We start from the raw sequence: 21,267 nt of genomic DNA on the forward strand, positions 1-21,267 counted from the left end.
TAGTAGACTCATCCTAGAGCCTATCTCCATACAATGAAGAGCCCATTCTAGCTAGAGCCTATCTAATTTCATTTCAAAAACAAAAAAAAAAAAGCATAAATATCTAAATAATATAAATAAATCACATAATAAATTCATTCTTCAAGTATTACAATATTGGAAAGCGAAATACAACGAGAAACGAATTTAAATAAAAATTGTGGGTGAAATTAAACATTTGGACAATGATGGGGTTGCTCGCCGACGTTGGAATCCGAATCCGAATTCGAATTGTGGGTGAAATTAAATATTTCTAGTGAGAAAAATTGTGAAGTAAAGCATGTGAGTGTGTGAAATGAAGAGGATTAAGGTATTTATATAGAAGAAGAAAATTAAAAAATTAATTAAAAACAAGGAAAATCGGTTCCGCCATCGGCTCGAGCCTCCGCAATGAAGCTCACTTCCCAATAGTGACCCATGGGAGACGATGGGGTCCCGATCTATCAGCTCTGGGGATTGCCCCCGGTGCTAATGCTTATAGCCCACTTGATATTAGTGAAAAGAAACATATGTAAATAAATTGTGGAGCTATGAAATATCCGTTACAAGTTAAAAGTATGGAAAACATGAATATGAATCTTTGATATTGATAAAATTTGACATATGGTGTTTCTTATTTCAAAATTCAAATCATGATTGGCCTACTAATTAAGTAAATGTTTATTATCTAAAGGATAGCACTTGACAGTTAAAAATCAAATCCCGGACTGGTCAAATAAAGGAATTTTTAAAAATTTTGACACATAAGTAAGACAAGAATTTTTAATTTGGGAAACATAATCAAATGTAGTAAGGTCTACTGAATATTTCACATCCAACTAACATTAGGCATACATTCTTAGGAAAAAAACCTAATAGAATAAGGTCATATAATTTTAATTTTGGTAAAAAGATCAACTTTATCCAATTATTGTGGCATTTATTTAAAAATCTAAGCAATTACTATTAGTATTCATTTTGAATAAAATGTTCTGTAATAAAATTTGGTGGTGGGAGTATCATTGTTTTGATTAAAAATACATTCCTTAATGTCTATATGACAATCGTGTGTGGTGTGAAATTTCAAATAAAAATGTTGGAACGTATATTTTCAATTGCTAGAAAGATATCTTGAACATTGGAAATTTTTATGGGATAATTTATTTTTTAAAAAACAATTGATATTAAATGATTATCCAAATAATCCTATTAATTTTTATTACAAACAAATTAATAATTTTAGCGTAATAAATAGGATCACTTTTCATTAAAATTCCTAAATTTATTATCAATCGTAATAAAAGTTAAAAAAAAAAAGAGTTAAGAGAGATGCAGGAAAGCAGTGGTACATCTTCCCACATATGATCAGAGCTTAAATTTCTCGATTCTCAGGCAAAGTTTTGGAATTGCTGCGTTTCTCCCTCTGCTTTTTCCTCATCTTTGACTCATATCTCTCTCTCTCTCTCTACGCCAACATTTATTTCTCATTTCCTTTTATAGTTTTATTCTCTTCACACGTCATCTTCACCGGCTTAATTCCGGCGGTGGACGGAGTTTTCCGTATCGCCGACTTACTCAATCGGACTCCGTCGGGAGGAGGTAAGACTTATTTTGACTTCGGAGAAACTGAGGAGCGTTGTTTTTGGGGGAAAAGTTATCCAGATCTGCAGGAGAGAGAAGGCGAGGGTTTTATTGTTGGATCGTTGAAGGCTTTGCTTTACTTAATTCGGAGGGGGAGGTAGGGAAGTTGGTTGGCGGTGTGGATGGTAGTGCGCGGAGGAGGAAGAGGTGGCGGAGTGGTGGCATGATAATGAGTGGAGTCGGATGGTGGTGGCGGTGGTGCTGGTGTGGAGGTGAGTGCTTCACATGGAATGGCAGATCTTGTTAGCTATAGTAATGCCGACCGTGACATCGAGCAGGTATACTTGCTCTTTCATTTGTCTATCTACCTCTGTATTTATCGTGCTTTTGTTCAGGAGGTGTGATTCTTAGGGTAATTCGTGTTTTGCTTCATATTTTGGCGATCAAAGTTGATTTGTTTTGTTAATGCGTTTTAGGAGAATTCTGTTTGTTTGCCAGTTAATTGATAATTTACGTGCATAATTACATATATGTAAATGCGTGTGTGTGTGTATTTAATTTAGCAATTGAGTTTGTTCTATTCTTTTGCACATCCGTCTTTAGCATTTGTTGATAATTTAAAACACGTGGCTCCAAAGTTGGAATGTGATATTTCTGTATGCGAATGTGCAGTTCTGAGCAGGGCTTTTCTTCATACACGGATAGGCTTAATTCGGAGCACTTAATCTTGTTTTTATTTGCAGTGGATGTCATATTCCAGTAGAGATTTCGAGTCTTATCTATATTCTTGCGTTTGAGGTGTCACTTCTTGTACTTTTTTTTGTTCTTTCTGAATGTTTGGTCATTCTCACATTATAAAATCTGACAAACCATTTAACATGTGGGTAACTGAGTATAACTTGAGTATTTGCTTTTCATACCCTCTCTCGTTTCCTGTCACTCTCTCCTCCCCAATTTTTGATCTGTTGGAGAAAAATGTGATTAATGTCTGGATTTAAACCTGGAAGTGCTAAACGTAATGGTTGGGGAGTAAGGGAAACCTTTGGTAGGATGGTCACAGTATTTCCTCCTCAGTACATCACCCTCCATTTCTTAACATCTATGCTTCTCAATTCACACTGAATTTGGCTGGTTAATTGTTGATTTAGAGTGTTCTGAAACTTGCATAGTCAAGCTCTATAATGTGTTTGTTTAAATGCCGATATATGTTTTGACAATTCATTTTCACTTTGTGTAGGCGTTGGTGGCTCTAAAGAAGGGAGCTCAACTACTTAAATATGGCCGTAAGGGAAAGCCAAATGCTATCCGTTTAGACTATCCAGCGTAAGACTAACATGCCTTATAAAGCCTTATCCTACTTTTTACTACCTTATATGATCTTGCAAGATTTGCTTTGCCATTATCATGTCTGCAGTTGCAAATCTTTTTTTTCTTTTTTATGGAGTTGAGTTTCTTTGTGAATTGATTATTATATCTAGGCATCATTAATGCTATAAAAGAGGACAAGTGGTGCTTGATTCTTACTTTGCTTACCGTTGCTTGTGCTTTAATATTGCATTCAGTGCAAAGAAGTTGCATTGTTCTAAGCTTACATTTGTCTTGCCTTTCAACTTTCTTTTTATGAGTTTGCAATTCTGATATTCAGGACTGATATATGTTTAGGTATGTAATCCATAGTACTCCATCCGTCCCTCTGTAGTAGAGGCGTTTCTTTACGGCACGAGATTTAAGAAAACTTGTGTTAAGTGAGTTAAGTAAATGAATGATAAAGTAGGAAAGGAAAAAGGTAGAGAGATGAAGAGAGAATAAAGTAAGAGAGAAGAAAAGTTGTTGCTTTTTGCCAAAAAAGAAACGACTCACTACAGTGGGACAACCCAAAAAGGAATACGACTCAGCCACAGAGGGAGTATTTGGTATCACATATAGATGTAGTTAATTACAAGTACATATTTTAAAGATCTGCATTTCACGCTCATGTTTGCAGTTTTTGCTTTGAATTGTTGTTCGAGGTTTGCTGCTATCTCATTCCTTTCTGGGATATTGCATATAGTTGATCTGTTAGCCATTCTTTGTAGTAAACTCTCAAGCTTCATTTGGCAAAAAGCAATTTTCTGGAACATTACAAAATACATTGAGTAAACTGGTTATAATTGGAATAATAGCATAATTTGTTGATATGTCTACACCTTTGTATCTAGCTTTACATACAAGCCTACACTTCTGAAGAATCAGGACTGCCTGTTGCCCCATGCTTTGAATGGAGTGTGGATCTATCTTGTTCATCTGTTAGCTCATGTTGATTGCATATCTTAATATCAAGTACCACTTGTAAAAGTGTCTTAGCATCATATACTTAAGTAAAGGGAATCATAAATTTAAAACAAACTGATAATAAAACAAAATTGATCTAAGCTGAGATCATACAATAATTGCAGCAATTAATTAAAACCACTTTTAAGTATGACCATCTAAAAATTAATATCAGAAATATATCAAGCGAGTTAAAACTTGTTTCCCTCAAAGAACTGTGATTTGAAATTTAAGATTGCTTATATCGTTGGTGGTTGATAAAACTCCTAATGGACTTCAGGGTGGCCTGTACTGTAATTTGAAATCTCAAGGATGGAGTCCTCACATTACTATCACCCTCTCTCATAGACAATTTGTGAAATTTCATTGAAGTTGAAATATTGTAGTCGTTCTGTTAAAGCCCACCAGAATTCATCATATTTCAAAGATTAGTTGTAAAGTGGAGAGACGGGATGTTATATTTAACTGTTATATTGGTTACCAAAATAGTTCAAGATTTTTCAACATTACTCCCTTTTACAAAGTCTATTATTCTTGTGCTATTTACTTCCATTTTAATGGTTGTTAACTTTTTGCAGGACTAAACAACATTAATTTGGATTTCTAGTAGTGGTGATAGGAGTTTGAAGTTAGCTTCAGTTTCAAGGATTATCCCGGGACAAAGAACTGTAATATTTTAAGGAATTTGTTTCACTCCATTAATCTGCTTTATCTTGCTTGTATTCATTTTGGTTCCTTTATTACTGATTGTGTTTTCCCCATATGTTGGATATTTTATCTACATTTTGATTTTAGAGATTGCCTTGAACTTGTTCTCCAGGCTGTTTTTCAAAGATATCTACGCCCTGAAAAGGAGTACTTATCCTTTTCTCTCATATATAACAACGGGAAAAGATCTCGACCTGGTTAGTGATGAGCTAAAATTCCTTGATTCTTTTTAAGTGGGCTGTTTGCTCATTTTATTGCATATTACTCCACTAGATCTGCAAGGATAAAGTTGAGGCAGAAAATTGGATAGCTGGACTCAAGGCATTGATAACATCAGGACAAGCTGGGCGCTCAAAAATTGATGGCTGGGGTGATGGAGGCCTCTACTTTGATGTGAGTTTTACAACCTTGTATGATCACTTTGTCGTCCTCCACTGCTGTTATTTGCTTAGTTTTAGCACCAGCTTTCTTGCTTCGTCCAGTTATTGGTTTCAGTATTGATTTATATTATCTATCTCGCCATTTGAAACAGTTAACAAATGATTTGTACATCTGTGACAAACTTTTCTTGAAAAACACCTTTTTAACTAGAATTTTCTTGAACCTAGTTTCAAGTTGGTATTTGTAATTATCTGGGAACTTAGTCTTGGATTCACAAGTACTATAAGAAAGATTGCCGTGAAGATATATGATAATTGTCAAAGCCACTCTTGGTGGAGTATGAGTCAAAAAGGAATTGATTGCAAGAACTGCAGAAGTAACCTTTCCTTGATGAAGTGCTTGACTGATGACTTTTGGTGACTAGCTTTCATTTGTTAGTTTCTGATGGGTAGCTGATTTAATTTTGTGGCTGATGACTCTTAGGTTCTCTACTACACTGCATTTTCCAAGTAACAACTTATCATTTCGAGATAGATTCATCCTCTTCCAACTTGATATATTGCTCATATTCAAATTCATCGATATACCATCTATCTTCAACTTAATATAGTTGCTAATATTCAAATTCATCCAAGTGAAATGTGATTAGTTATATGGTGCCATTTCTGAACCTGTTTCAAATTTTCAATCATATTCATTGACTAAATGTTTCCAGGAAAATAGAGATTTGACGTCAAATAGTCCAAGTAACAGTTCTGTAAGTGCTACACGGGAAGTTAGCTCACCTGAGGCTTCCGTTAGTTCAAACATAATTGCTTCTCCTAAGAGCTATCGACCTGATAATTTTGTCTATTCAGAAAGGTCACATGTAGCTTTGGATCAAACAAATATGCAAGTGAAAGGATCTGGATCAGATGCTTTTAAGTTAGTGTATCTAGTGCCCCAAGCACATCAAGTCATGGTTCTGGCACCAGATGATTGTGATGCACTAGGGGATGTGTATATTTGGGGTGAAGTTATATGTGATAATGTTATCAGGTTGGGCCGAGAAGAATGCTAGTTCAATTAGTACCAGAGCTGACGTTCTTCTACCCAGGCCATTGGAATCAAATGTAGTTCTGGATGTGCATTATATAGCATGTGGGGTACGACATGCTGCTCTGGTCACTAGGCAGGGTGAAGTCTTCAGCTGGGGTGAAGAATCTGGTGGGAGGCTTGGTCATGGAGTCAGGAAAGATGTCACTGAACCTGTCTAGTGGAATCATTAACTTTTGCAGCGTTGATTTTGTCGCATGTGGTGAGTTTCACACTTGTGCAGTTACAATGGCTGGTGAACTTTACACGTGGGGTGATGGTACACATTATGCGGGCTTTGGGTCACGGCACTGATGTCAGCCATTGGATACCAAAGAGAATTGCTGGCCCTCTTGAGGCTTCAAATTGCAACTGTGACATGTGGTCCATGGCATACTGCATTGATATCATCAACTGGACAGCTTTTCACTTTTGGAGATGGAACTTTTGGTGTCTTGGGCCATGGCAATAGAGAAAATGTTTCATACCCAAGAGAGGTTGAATCTCTAGCAGGTTTGAGGACGATTGCTGTTGCATGTGGAGTGTGGCATACTGCTGCCGTGGTTGAAGTGATTGTAACCAGTCCAGTGCAAGTTTTTCATCTGGAAAATTGTTCACTTGGGAGATGGTGACAAAACCGCCTTGGACATGGTGATAAAGAACCAAGACTGAAACCTACCTGTGTGCCTGCACTTATTGATTACAATTTTCACAAAATCGCCTGTGGGCACAGTTTAACTGTTGGCCTGACTACATCCGGGCGTGTTTTCACAATGGGAAGTACTGTGTATGGTCAACTTGGAAATCCTCAGTCCGATGGAAAGGTACCTTGTTTGGTGGAAGACAAGCTTGCAGCTGAATCTGTTGAGGAAATCTCTTGCGGTGCATATCATGTGGCTGTGTTGACATCCAAAACGAGGTTTACACTTGGGGCAAAGGAGCTAATGGGAGGTTGGGCCTTGGTGATATGGAAGACAGGAAAGCACCCACTCTAGTTGAAGCTTTAAAGGATAGACATGTTAAATTTATTGCTTGTGGCTCAAATTATACAGCTGCCATATGTCTTCATAAATGGGTCTCTAGTGCTGAACAGTCCCAGTGCTCCGCTTGTAGACAAGCTTTTGGCTTCACAAGAAAGAGACATAATTGCTACAACTGTGGATTAGTTCATTGCCATTCTTGTCAGTTCCAGAAAAGCACTACGGGCTGCATTATCACCCAATCCCAGTAAACCATATCGTGTGTGTGATTCATGTTTTGTGAAGCTATCTAAGGTGGCAGAAGCTGGAGAACAACCGGAGAAATTCTGGACCACGGCTTTCAGGAGAAAACAAGGATAGACTGGACAAGGCTGACCTTAGATAGCAAGTGCCATGCCATCTAACTTCTGATTTGATCAAACAATTGGATACAAAAGCAGCTAAACAAGGAAGAAAAGCTGATACATTCTCTTTAGGTCGCTCCTTCAAGTATCTTTATCGCAGCTGCGAGATGCTGTTATGTCTACTGCTGTTGATGTACGTCGAACTGTTCCTAAGCCAATTCTCACAACCCGAGTGTTAGTTCAAGGTCTGTATCACCTTTTCGAGGAAGCCTAGCCCCCAAGGTCTGCAACACCAGTTCCACTACATCAGGTTTATCTTTCTCCAAGAGCATCACTGATAGTCTAAAGAAGACAAATGAGCTTCTGAATCAGGAAGTGCATAAGTTACGGGGGCAGGTATATCACTAAATTCAGTCTGTCCCTTTTTTTTTGTTCTAAGGTAATTGGGTGAGTTACTGGGTTCCTAATTTTTGTTATCATAAACTTGTTCAGGTAGAAATCCTTAAAAACCGGTGTGAATTGCAAGAACTGGAGCTCCAGCAATCAGCCAAAAAGCTCAGGAAGCAATGGCATTAGCTGCAGACGAATCTGCTAAATGTAAAGCTGCAAAAGAAGTATCAAATCACTTGCAGCACAGGTTATGGTTTTTGGTCTTACGTGCTTATGCTTACTTACATATATTTGTCAATTTCTTTATCCAAGTTATTGTTACTCCTTATGTAAGGAGTCAAAATACAATATGTTCTCTTAATAAATTGACTTGCAACCTACGAATTTTTTTCTACATGTGGGTCATTATGAAAAGTATCTGATTGTGTTCGTCACATGGTGGATCATTACATATCTGATTACTTTATGTTAGCTCTTTTGTAACATGGTGGGTCATTAGATACCTGATTTGTCACATGATGAGTCAAGTTCTGTTTTGTTTTTCTGTCTGATGTTTCTAAAGAAATTTTTATTAACTGCCAATTCATTTGTTGTTGATTTGAGCAATTTTGTATGTCCAGCTTAAAGATATGGCAGAAAGGTTGCCGCCTGGGCTTATGACCCTGAAAGTCTCAAACTAGTTTACTTGCCAAATGGTTCGGAATCAAATGGTGTACACTATTCGGTGCAAACGGAGAAAGGAACTCAAGATCAGATGATATCAACAGCTATACTCTGCTTCTCACCTGACACAGACCAGGTGTGCAAATGGAGTGCAAGGTCCATCTCAATTGCTCCGAGATCCTACTGGAAGCATTGGAAGTGTCTTAGATGCTCAAAGACTTGAACATGGCTCCTCAAATGGAACAAATGACGCTGGTTGCTCGACTTCCTAATGGTGGGGAGCTCTTCATTCCTACAGGAGCAGCGTGTCTGAAAGTCTCGATGGGCAAGAATCAACAACTAACAGTGAAGCTGGCTCAAAATCTAGAAACTTAGCAGTCCCAGGCAATGCCAGCCAAATCGAAGCTGAATGGATTGAACAGTACGAACCGGGTGTGTATATAACACTGGTAGCCCTTCGAGATGGAACAAGAGATCTCAAGCGTGTACGCTCGTGTATTTGCTGCCCTCTCGCTTGTTCTAATCGATATCTCCTTCTTCGGATCTGATATGGATTTGTTTGCGTATAAAGCCGGAGGAGATTTGGGGAACACCAAGCGGAGATGTGGTGGTCGGACAACCGAGAAAAGGTTTACGAAATACAATGTGAGAGGATCGGACAAGTCATCGGTTAGTGGGCAGGTGGCTCGTAGGTCGGAGGGAGGTCTTTCACCTTCTTCGCAGATGTAGGTAATAACAGAGGCTATTTAGAGGAAACAGACATCCGATTTTGGCCCTTTCGCACATTCCTCGCCCTTTACTTTTATTCTTTGTTATTTATTTTGTATGTATTTAAATGTTTTGGTCGATTTCCTCTGCAAGGGAAAGGGCATCCACCTGTTTTTATGCTCATATTTTGTATATATCAAACCCTCAAGTTATTCTAATTTTGTTTTATTAGTATGATATTTTTAATTAGAAATTAGGATAAATAAATATATACCATTACAAATGATTATAAAATAAGAATGCAAATGTGAAATGAGATAGTGATAATGTTATGGATGTTCACTTATACTTGGAATGTGTAGACTTTGTTGTTTTAATAGTTTAACATGTTCACTATCCTCGTTTAGTGACTAATCTTTCTTTGATAGAATACGACGTGGGTCGATTAAATTCATTACATTAGATTTTGCACTATTTCGATCAACAATATTATAATTTATATAGATATATAGAATCTAATTTTGGAGCCATTGTTGGGGAAGGCCACAGGCATGTATCTGTGTTATCTGTTTCCTAATTTTATTTATTTGTTCCATTACATTAGATGTCAATGCGATAACAACAAAGTGTACTTTTGTTAAATGATATGATCCAAATCCACTCAACCATTACCAAAGATGATCATAATTCCCAAGTATGTTATACTCTCTCTGTCTCGCTAATAAAACACTTTCTTAGCTAAGCAGATTTTAAAGTTATTGGCTAAGTTTTAAATTTGGGAGAGAAAAGAGTGTGTGTAAGTATTAAAATAGAAAGAAAAGAAAGATGAATTTTTAAATAGGAGTGAGGAAAAGTGGTTGGATGTATTAATTGGAGAGAAAAATTACCAAATAAATGAAATATGTCATCTTAAATTTGGGAAACAAATTAAAAAGAAAAAGCATTACGGTAATGGACAGGAGTAGTATTTGATTTTGCCGAGTCATGTCTTATATAAGCACTTATACAAAACAAAGTCGTGACTATCTAACATTCTTAATAAGAAACATACTAAAAGACCTTGCTTTGAAGATAAACTAGAGATGCTTAAGAAAAGGAAACTAATCAATACAGTATGTCTAGTGCCATAAAATGGCATACATGCCATGACGAAAATGAAATACTATTATTATGCAATTGAACGACTTCTTTCATATTTCTATATTAATAAATTTAAACACAAGCTAACAACAAATCCGTTGTAGTCTAGTTGGTTAGGGTACTCGGCTCTCACCCGAGAGACCCGGGTTCAAGTCCCGGCAACGGAAACTTTTTAGAATTAATAAATTTTAATTAGCCCTCATTTAGTAATGGATTAACTAGTTAACATGCATCTAAATAATTTCAAGAATTGTTTGCAGTAAATCCCCTAATATTAATAGTGTCCCAAATTTCTTCTTAGGAGTAGTTTTTTTAAAAAATTAATTACTAGAATACCGCACTAAAAATTAAAATAATTTTAGAAAGATTTTACTCTTTTTAAGATTTTTTATATATTAAAGTAGCAATGATATGATACGAGTAAGAAGCAATACTCATGTTGCAATTTTTATTATAAAAACTAGAATACTGCCCTAAAAATTAAAATATTTTATAAAGATGAAAACTAAAATATAGACTAAAAATTAAAATATTTTTATAAAGTTTTCCCGTTTTAAAACTTTTTATCTATAAAAGAACCATTGATATGAGAAAGCACATAAACTCGGTCATAGTTTTTATCGAATGGGACATTTTTGTAGTAGGCAAATTTTCTCAAACTATCATCTTGGTCCGTAATATTTGAAAATTATCTTTTGAGAATTAACTTCAACTTAATATCATTTGAGTATTTTCCTTTTATTTTTTGGACAAAAATCCCTATGAATATGAAAGGTAATTTAGTATATTTACTTTCTCTTGTCCTTTAAAAAATATTTAATTTCTTTCAAGAACAAGTTTAAAGGGATTTGCTATTTCTAGGACTCCACTTAGACAGCCAAGCAGGTGCATACAAATGTTTAACACCAAAGGAAACACACCCAATAGATTCACAAGAGTTTAAATGGGTTAAACTGAAAGCCTATCTAACACCAGAACCCTAGCAAGACGATTTTTCAGCTTGCAATCACTCGTTCCCGAGAGTGCATGGGTACTCTTTAATTAAGATTTTATTTGTTTTTATAAAAATTTTTGATAGTCTTCTATTTTAAAATTGAAAAATAATACTCCATCACTTTTGTACTTTTATATAATGAATCATGGTAGGTTAAGTAAATGGATGAGTGGATCCGGTTTGGTTAAGCCCCGGGGAAAATATTTTGAGCCGGGTCGGTTTAGATCCATACCGATCAGATGGCACCCAGTGGCAGGCGCGCTCCTATTTATCAAAGGCCTTCAATTAATTGTATCAAAATACACGCATGTCTCATACATGGTGTGTCTAATTTCTAAATATATACACTTGTAATCTATACAACCAAGAGTATCTCATGGTATTACATCGACAAAATTCCACCTAAAATAAATATACTTATAAATGTGATCAAGCATAGGAGTCCACATATGTAAAGAGCATCGCACGCTTTGATTAATTAATTTAAGCGTGTTAATGTCAAACCAATGAAGCATGTGCGATAATTAATAATGGTTTAATTTGATGACGATTTTCTACGTATAGTTGACACTTTCATCTACCTCATACAATTATTGAAACCAATCCCCATATATATTATTTTACACAATTAATCAATTACTCTGTATTTGATTTTTTATTTTTAAGATGTATAATTAGGGAACAAATGGACCACGGGTTCTGATATAAATTACAAGTAATTAATTCAAAAGTAACGCACCGGCAGCAAAACTAAGTTCGACATATTATAATTTTATTTGTTAATCTTATAACTGTCTTTATTTAGTTATTATAATATTCTTGAGAGCATAATTTTATGATCAAATTAATAGTGCCTTTTTATAGGTTGACCGAATTGGGACTTATTAACAAAATTAGATAGAATATGGTTTAATCATTTAAAGTGTTTAGCCATCAATATCAGTTGATTAGTTTCAGAAAAAATAATAGGAAACTTTAATTGACCTTCCATAAACAAATTTAAATGGGAAAACTTGAAGATTTCAACCAACGAGCGTTGACTTAAAAGCTAGACACAGACAATGTTGAATAGTTTGAGGATTTGGTAAGAATGTTTGAAATTATAGAGATGGATGGCATGTGACTTGGAAAGGGCGAACACCTTTTCATTTTATTTTAGGGTGTTGTATCTTTTCATTCATCTCATGGTGATCTTTTGATTCAAATTTACAAATATTGTACTAATATATTGTGTACTCATCTTTTTCTTCATTAAAATTTTTCCAAATTTTTTGGTCAAATAAATTTAATGTTTTTTTTGGAAAGTTGATTTTACAATATTATCATTCTTTTCTTTTTGAAAATTTTTAAATTTAAAAACAAATAAAATGACCCCCTAAATACTTTATATAAACATTTTTTTGAAACCCCTTTTTTGGGAATAAAACCCCCCAATTTTTTTGGGTCACTTCCAAGGGGCCAAAACCAATTGAAATTGGGGGGGAATTATATCTCTTAAAATTTCCCCTTTTTTGATGGGGGGCGGGTTTGAAACCCCAAACAAACCTCCCCTAAAACCCAAGGCCCCGGACCAAACCCGAAGTTTTTAAAACCCCCTCTCTCATTGGGGGGGGGTTTGAACTCAAAAAACCTTCCCTCAAACCAGGTTCATTTCCCCGAGTTTTTCCCAAGACCCAAACCCCGGAATATTGCGGACAATATCAAACTAATGTTCGGCCGATTGTCCTAACAAGTGGTATGGGCCCCCATGTGGTTTTGGGGTTAAGCCCGCACGGATTTTTTTTTTGGGTCACCCCAAAAGGCCTCAAACAAATTTGGGTTAGCGAAAATTATAGGCCCCTTTTAACTTCCCTATCTCACCCAATGTGGGAGGGTTTTGAAACCCCCAACATATATCAAGATTAAAGGGTACTCACTACTCATGCTACAATTTTCCCCTAGCTACATGATGACGTTGTTTTGCAACTTTGGACGATAATATTGCTCGGTTTGATATAATTGTCGATTATCAAAAATCATTTCTCCCATAATAGTTTAATCTTTAAATTTCTTTTTTGGGGCATATATCACCCCTATAAAGGGGAACTTAATTTTTTTTTGCAAAAACAACACATCTCATCTCTTTTTTCTTTTTTTGTTTTTATTTTTTTCCCCTCTTACGTTATTTTCTTTAAATTTATTTTCTAAACCCAACTTTTCTTATCACAATTTTCATAAATTCTATGTCAAAAGAAAGTCTTTATTATAGAGGAATGGATGGAGTACTATTTTTTCGTTTTTTTTCGTGAATTTTAGTTCTTGATGCTTATATTGCTTATCAATGCTGCGAATTTTAGTCATAATGTGACCATAGATTGAATTTATCATTTTCCATATTTCAATCAATGTGATTTTATTTTGAAATGAAGAGACTATTGCTAAATAGTAGTACAAAACTACAACAAAGTTTATTAGAGTTTTTGATGCTTTTGTGGGTGATATTTCATCGTTTGGATTTTCATTTAATATTGCTTTGAAATAATTGAAAATATGGTCCAACTTGAAATTTTTTTAAGTTGTGGTAGAAAAGATAAGGATAGAATGATGAATGGGAAAATTTGGTATTTCAAAACGACAAACAAGTTTAGTACACAGTTGGGAGACGTTTTCTCAATTGTTTTAAAATTTACGTCTCTTTTTTTGTCAATTCTTTCCAACATTTCAAAAAAAAGTTAAAGACCCAAATTATTAATTTAGTTACAAATTCCTTTCAGAAATTATTTGTTACATATTCATTCCCTATTTAAATTGTCACTTTTTTCTAAAGTCTCATTACACAGTTTAAAACAATAATTGTTTCCCGGGAATGCAATATTGATTTTAGTTTTCCCCGCGTTTTCTAATTATCAAACTTTTTTTTTTAATAATTGGCTGCCAGAAAACTTTTAAACCTCAATATTAGTAATCAAATATTTTCATGAGATTTTTTAGGAACTTTTACTTTTCGACAACCTTTCTTAATAAAATTTCTCAAGATTTCACATTTAAAGTATATTTGACTCATAAAATGGTAAAATAGAAAAATTGGTCTTTTTACTAATTTTTACCACAACAAAAACATTTTTCAATTCCCCAAGCAATGAATGCAATTTAATAGTACTACTAAAATGTACCTTAAAATTCAATAATAACGAATCTTGTGTGAAAGCAACAGACTCTAACACGAAATATATGAAATCAAAATTTAATGGCTTTGTATGATTATCACCAGAAATTCTAAAACAAAAAAAATTTATAGCTAGAGATATAGTTACATCTTCATGCAATAATGTAGTTTTAGGAGAATCAAAACATGCAACAATCAAAATCAACATATACTATAAAATTTTTTTCTCCTAAAAAAAAGAAAAAAATTCTATTACAATCAGTATAGGTCTCACAACTTTGGCCTGAAATTGATAGATCAAAAAAAGAAAAAAAAATTGACTCCTAAAATTATCATCTCTCATAAAAATTTATACATATACCTCCAAGACTTCACGGAAGGCCCCCTTCGCCTTCCAAGCCGATGCTATTGTGCCTTTTGGGGGTGGGGCTATAGGCACGCCCGGTGAAAAACCCTAGAAATCCTCCGGTGAGGCGCCGTTGGGGCCTCACTTTGAGAAATTGTGTGTGCCTTGCTCCATTTGCATCATCAATACTAAAAAAGATGCATAACACTAGTATGATTATTGGTATTGCTTGGGCTTCCTTTTCCCCATCTTCACAACAAGAAAATCTTAGGATTGGAGAGAGTGGGATGGATAAGAGAAGAGAGAGAGGGGGAAAGGTTTAAAAAGGGGAGGTGATGTGTGCAGTTGAAATACTAGTGTAATGTGGTGTTAGTTGGAGGAGGGGGGTTTTTCTAGTTGATGTTTGAAATAAATAGAGTTGTTCCATTTATTCACTAAAAGACATGAGGGTAACTTGTGTCTGAAGAATATGTGGGCATGGAAGAACACAAGGGAGAGGTGTAGGCATGGGGCTTTGACTCCTTATTTTTTTGCACTAACTTTGGGGTTTTAACACCCTAGTTAATTAACCCTCTTTTAAGTTTTAACTCATATATATTGTAATACTCCATAATTCAACATCCCACATCAATTCTGTAATATAATATATGTAGAATAAATAAAACTAAATGAATTCTATCTGATCTGAAGCCTAATGGCTCGAAATAGTGGCGTATAGCCTAAAATCTGACTGGGGGGCTCAAGATTCAGAGTGGTAGCCCCTGACCCGGTGGCATGGGAAAGGAGCTAGCTGCAAGATGGGCTAGAGTAAGTAATGAAATTAAGGTATCCATAAAGAATAGTATAAGGAAGAGGAAAGTGAGGATTTGGATGTTTGAACGGGTCTTGGGGAAAAGTTAATTGGGTGAAATTAAATATGGTAACATGGAAAATGGAACAAGATTGCATACATACATGAGGAAAAAGAGGCGCAGTGTTGCATGGTTAGGTGGCCATGTGGGCCCCATTTGGCCGACTACTAGTTGCTCTGACAAGGCAAATTGTCAGATATGCCCCTTTGAATATTTACAATTATGCTATTTTCTTCTTCTAAAAGTTCAAGAAATGTATCTACTTCAATATTGCATTTATGATGAACGACCTTTTCTATTTGGGAAACAATTTGCTAAAATTGTCGGCTAAATTTATTTTTATTTTTCTTTGCTTTATCTCTAGCTTAAGGTGGGTGGGTGTCAGTGTTGCCGGGTTCATATTTAACCCAACATTTTTGGGTTGGTTTTCCATAAGCTTTGGGTTCAAAATTAATGACTTTCTAATTTTTTTTTTATATTTTGTGTTTATAAATAAACATAATATGATATTAAAATAGAATATAGAACAATAAGTAATTATTAACAAGTGAAAGAGAGAATATTTGTATTTAAATTTATTTAAAAATGAAATATTTACAAATTAATACCTCTTTGTCCGAAAAAAGGGACACATGTAAGACTTTTTGTTTTAATGTAGAATTTGGGAAAGTAAGAGAGAAAAGAAAAAGTAAGAGAAAAATAGTGTTAGTGAATGGGATCCTATTATTAAAGAGAAAGAGAAAAAAGTAAAGAGATAGTAGTGTTAGTGAAATGTGGAGTTCATATTATTAGTAAGAGAAAAGATAAAAAAGTAAGAGATGAGTGATGTTATTAGAATGTGAGGTCCATATTATTGGTAAGAGAGAAGGGGGAAAATGTGCTCTATTAGACAACTTCTCTCTTACTTTTTAGAGAGAATGGGAAAAATAGAACACTTTTAAAAAAAATTAAAAGTTTTCAACAACTTTTTTCTTATTTTTTTTCCACTCTTTTACTATAAATGAGAATATGGTGACATAATATTAATTAAAAATTTTCAAGCCCTTCCATTCCATGTGATGCACCGATTACGTAGATTTATTATCTTAAACCCCACTAATTTATTGACATTTCACAAAAGAAACACAAACCACTTCTCTTAAATAAGGTTGGCTTGACACAATCTCATTAAAATGAATTAGTGACCTCCAATTTAGATGTGACATTTCAATCACGGAAATATTTATTTTGTCTGAAAGGTCAATCAAGAAAATATTATGTGTGAATTATCAAGGATATAAGCATTCATATATGAGATAATCATAGGTGACATAAGACAGACACTATTAGACAATCGACCCACTCAAAAATTTTACTACATAAATAAGAAAAAAAAGTTTTTACATTACTAAGCATTTATAAATAAATGGCTATTCTTTGTATGAATGAGGAAATCAGTGATCGCAATATGAAATACTTTTTAGATGATGAGCGAAATAATATGCCGTTATTTAAAAGGCGTGATGAGATTCGCACTTAAAATCTCATCTTATAATTACTCAATCCACGTCTACATCATCTTAATATATGAGCAATTTATAATTTGACTTTAATGATATAGTAATTTTTTTATGGCACTTTCACACTGAATACTTCTTAATGTGGTTCAACACTAACAATACTATAAAAGTCACAATTTGTTTAACAATAGCAATAGTGGCAACTTTAAATTTATTTAAAAGGTAAAATATGCTAGATTTATCTATTAAAAAAAAAAAAAGCTTTGCGTGGGAATGCTTGCCTAGTTTTATTGTTCTTTAAAATATATTGCTATTGATATCATTTTGTACCCACAATATAATCGCCTCACAATCTATGCATGTGATTTTTATTTTTTTTTCACATATAAGACATTTTTTAATTAAGTTAAATCAAATAAAGAAGATTTTTGTTTAAGGATATTATCTAGTATCAAATGCGGAGTTAGGAAATAGAAATTCATAGCACGCCAATTTTCAATATGGAATTGAGCTACAAATGTGACATGATCACTCTAAAAGAAGTACTACCACTACTACTTATTTTTATCTTTACAATAAAGAAAATATTTGAATCTTTTCATCTAAACAAAAGAAAATATATCTATATGTAAAAACAAGTTACGAGAGACCTACTCAACTACTATCTTTTATAATGGAAGAATTATCGACGATAAGGACTCAAAAAAGTGACTACTTTCGTTTTTTCAAAGTGCTACTTTTCACATAAAAGAAAGCATGCCATCTTTGGCATTTCTCTGAATTATGGACACAAAATTGAAGCCATTTTTTAAGCTTTATGAGATTAAGATAAATGTGGACAAAATTCTAAAACATAAGAGACAACAGAGAGAGAAACAATAGGAGTAATAAAATGGTGTATATAAATACCAATAGAAAAACAATAATTTTTTGCATCGATTGTTCACTGTATTTTCTACTTTTGAATATTAATTGTGCTGTTTTACGTCGTTGAATGGACTCTTTTGCAGACAATTATAAATATACCAATAATTTATAGTTTAGTATTTTCGTAACTTTTTTAGGTACATTATAATCTAAATTAGTATTTTTTTTTTAATTTTCGTTTTTTGAGATTGCTTCTTTCAAGAATATTGAAATATCCTATCTAGTGGAAGACAAATATGTGTATATTTAATTATTTATTGAGTTTATATGTATATTTTGAAGTTAAATCAGCTTATTAGGAATTTAAATGTTATTGAGTCCATTGACTTTAATTTCTGAGTCTCAAACTAAATATTTTTAGCAATAGTGTCGAAGAGGTCCGTTATTTGATCTAAACGCTATTTCACATTTATCAAACACTCCCCAAAATATAAATTTTGTCAATTAATGGTAATAGAGTTAATATATATGGACCACAAATATTGATCTCTCTTCAAAAGAGGTCGAAATTCATTTACCCATTCCAAATAAAAGAAAACAAGAAAATAATAGTAATGCTAAAGGTTGATTTTGGATATATATTGGGCCTGGGCCACAGGATACCAAATACTTGGGCTGAACGTCACTTTCCATTAATCAGCTCAGCTTTGAAATTATTGCACTATATGACGTATTATTTTGAGGGGAAAATAATTTTATTAAAATGTTTGGATTATCAAAAACAAGTTCATAATTAAGACTGAATTGGATTGCGATAACTAATGATTAATTTTGTGAAGGAGAAAGCCAAGACTCATAAGTCAAGGGCTCAAGGCTAGTCCTTTGCAGTATTATTCTGAGATTAAATATCTTATCGATCATTCATAAATGTTAGTGTAATAAAGAGTCTTTATGACAATAATTTATAAAACTCAATTCTGTCTAAATCCACCAAGAAAACTAGCGTGCGTGTGGCAAAATTCATTACATGGTTATGACATTAATTGGAAATGTTTATGACAACAATTATAGCAATTAAATATATGCTATTTAAATATTTCTCCGTCCGTGAAAGTATGAATAAATTCTTTATTAGTATATTTTTTTTAAAAAGTATGAACTATTTAATTGTGGATTACAAATACAGTATTACCTTTATACATGATTTTATTTACAAATTGTACCATTACACTACACTATTAGATATTAGACCATCTCCAATGATAAACTAAAACCTAAAATGAGATAGGTATTTAGCTCTAATAGTACTAAAAATCAATCCTATTTTTGGTTTTTGAGAAAAAAAATACCTATCTTTAGGTTTACACTAAACCAATACCTAAAAATTTTTTAAATTTTGTGAGTAAAAAAAGCATAATATAGAGAATATTCTTTTAAGTTTGAGTTTAGTGTAAATGGTTGGAGTAAAATCAATATTTAGTGTGAGATTTACACTAAAATGAGTTTGAGTTTAGTGGAATGGTTGGGGATGCTCTAAGGAGATTGCAGTCAACGGCGGAATGTGCTAATATGTTGGAGACAATTGATCGGCGGCGAGATTGAAGGAGAGAGAGAGAGAGAGAGAGAGAGAGAGAGAGGAGGGACCTGGAGGGAGGGAGGGAGGAGGGAGGGAGGGAGGGAGGGAGGGAGGGAGGGAGGGAGGGAGGGGAGGGAGAGAGAGAGAGAGAGAGAGAGAGAGAGAGAGAGAGAGAGAGAGAGAGAGAGAGAGAGAGAGAGAGAGAGAGAGAGAGAGAGAGAGAGAGAGAGAGAGAGAGAGAGAGAGAGAGAGAGAGAGAGAGAGAGAGAGAGAGAGAGAGAGAGAGAGAGAGAGAGAGAGAGAGAGAGAGAGAGAGAGAGAGAGAGAGAGAGAGAGAGAGAGAGAGAGAGAGAGAGAGAGAGAGAGAGAGAGAGAGAGAGAGAGAGAGAGAGAGAGAGAGAGAGAGAGAGAGAGAGAGAGAGAGAGAGAGAGAGAGAGAGAGAGAGAGAGAGAGAGAGAGAGAGAGAGAGAGAGAGAGAGAGAGAGAGAGAGAGAGAGAGAGAGAGAGAGAGAGAGAGAGAGAGAGAGAGAGAGAGAGAGAGAGAGAGAGAGAGAGAGAGAGAGAGAGAGAGAGAGAGAGAGAGAGAGAGAGAGAGAGAGAGAGAGAGAGAGAGAGAGAGAGAGAGAGAGAGAGAGAGAGAGAGAGAGAGAGAGAGAGAGAGAGAGAGAGAGAGAGAGAGAAAAAACAACCTTTGAAAAAAAAACCCGTTTTTTTTAAATTTATTCGTCTAATTAATTTCAGAGTCACACACGTATCAAATTAAATCTTTTTTTCAAGAAATTTGACTTTGTTATTTGATACCTACCCCCTTTTGTTAATGTTCAAACCTCAACAATGAAAAAGAAAAAAAACCATCGCCACCAAACAGGGTTTTAAATTTTTAAAAAAAATTTTTTTTTTCAATAAATAATAAATCAAATGATAAAATCGTTTTCATTAAAATTTATTATTTGATACGATTTCAAAAAAATATAGAGTAAAAAGATATCATGATATATTTTTTTTTATAATAAAAGCAATAATTGCGTTTTGTTTTGACATTAATAAAAATAACGGGAAATTTTTAAATTTGAATTTCCTAGTGATTTTTAATTGATTTTCATCCACTCACCATAAGTGCTAGAAAAGGATAAGCAAACTTTGACTTTTATTTTTCCTTCCTATTTCAGTTCATATTAAGCTAAGTGTTTATAGAGGGTTTAAAAATTGGGTTGATCTAAATTTACATTTAAATTGTATGTTTCGAGTGTTTTCCCTTTGGGGGTAGTGATGAAAAAAACTGTCACCTAACTAAAAAAATTGGTTAATATTTTTTACTAAAAATATTTAAATTAATTTGTATTTATAAATATACCATCAATGCTTAAAAAAAGCCCTTTTTTATAAAATGTTTTAAGGTCTAATAAAAATTTGAGGATGTAAATAAAACGCTATAAAAAAGCAAAAAAGTAAGTTAATTTTCATTAGTTTAAAGACAGTTTTTTTTTATAGTTAGTTATTTTTTAAAAAATTTTCAACAAAAATAATTTCAGATTTATGTATTCTTAAAAATTTGTTTGCATTGTTTTAATTGAAATAGATACTAGGGTCGATAAGATTTAGAATATTTGACCATCTGAATTAAGTTTAGATTTAGGACATTGAGTGTAAAAGTTGAAGTTTAAATTTTGAATAAATGAGGGAAATTTAAG

The 21,267-nt window shown here is 33.9% G+C and overlaps 1 non-coding gene and 1 pseudogene across 1 annotated transcript; both read left to right on the plus strand.

Moving 5' to 3' along the window:
* The first annotated feature begins 1,408 nt into the window (after nt 1-1,408).
* LOC125199619 lies at nt 1,409-9,375 on the plus strand (annotated as a pseudogene).
* Nucleotides 9,376-10,391: 1,016 nt separating this feature from the next.
* Nucleotides 10,392-10,464, plus strand: TRNAE-CUC. The gene has a single exon. It is a non-coding gene; the product is annotated as a tRNA-Glu (tRNA).
* The last annotated feature ends 10,803 nt before the right edge of the window (nt 10,465-21,267 follow it).

This window comes from Salvia hispanica, unplaced genomic scaffold, assembly GCF_023119035.1.
Source record: "Salvia hispanica cultivar TCC Black 2014 unplaced genomic scaffold, UniMelb_Shisp_WGS_1.0 HiC_scaffold_588, whole genome shotgun sequence".
In the NCBI taxonomy this organism is placed as follows: domain Eukaryota; kingdom Viridiplantae; phylum Streptophyta; class Magnoliopsida; order Lamiales; family Lamiaceae; genus Salvia; species Salvia hispanica.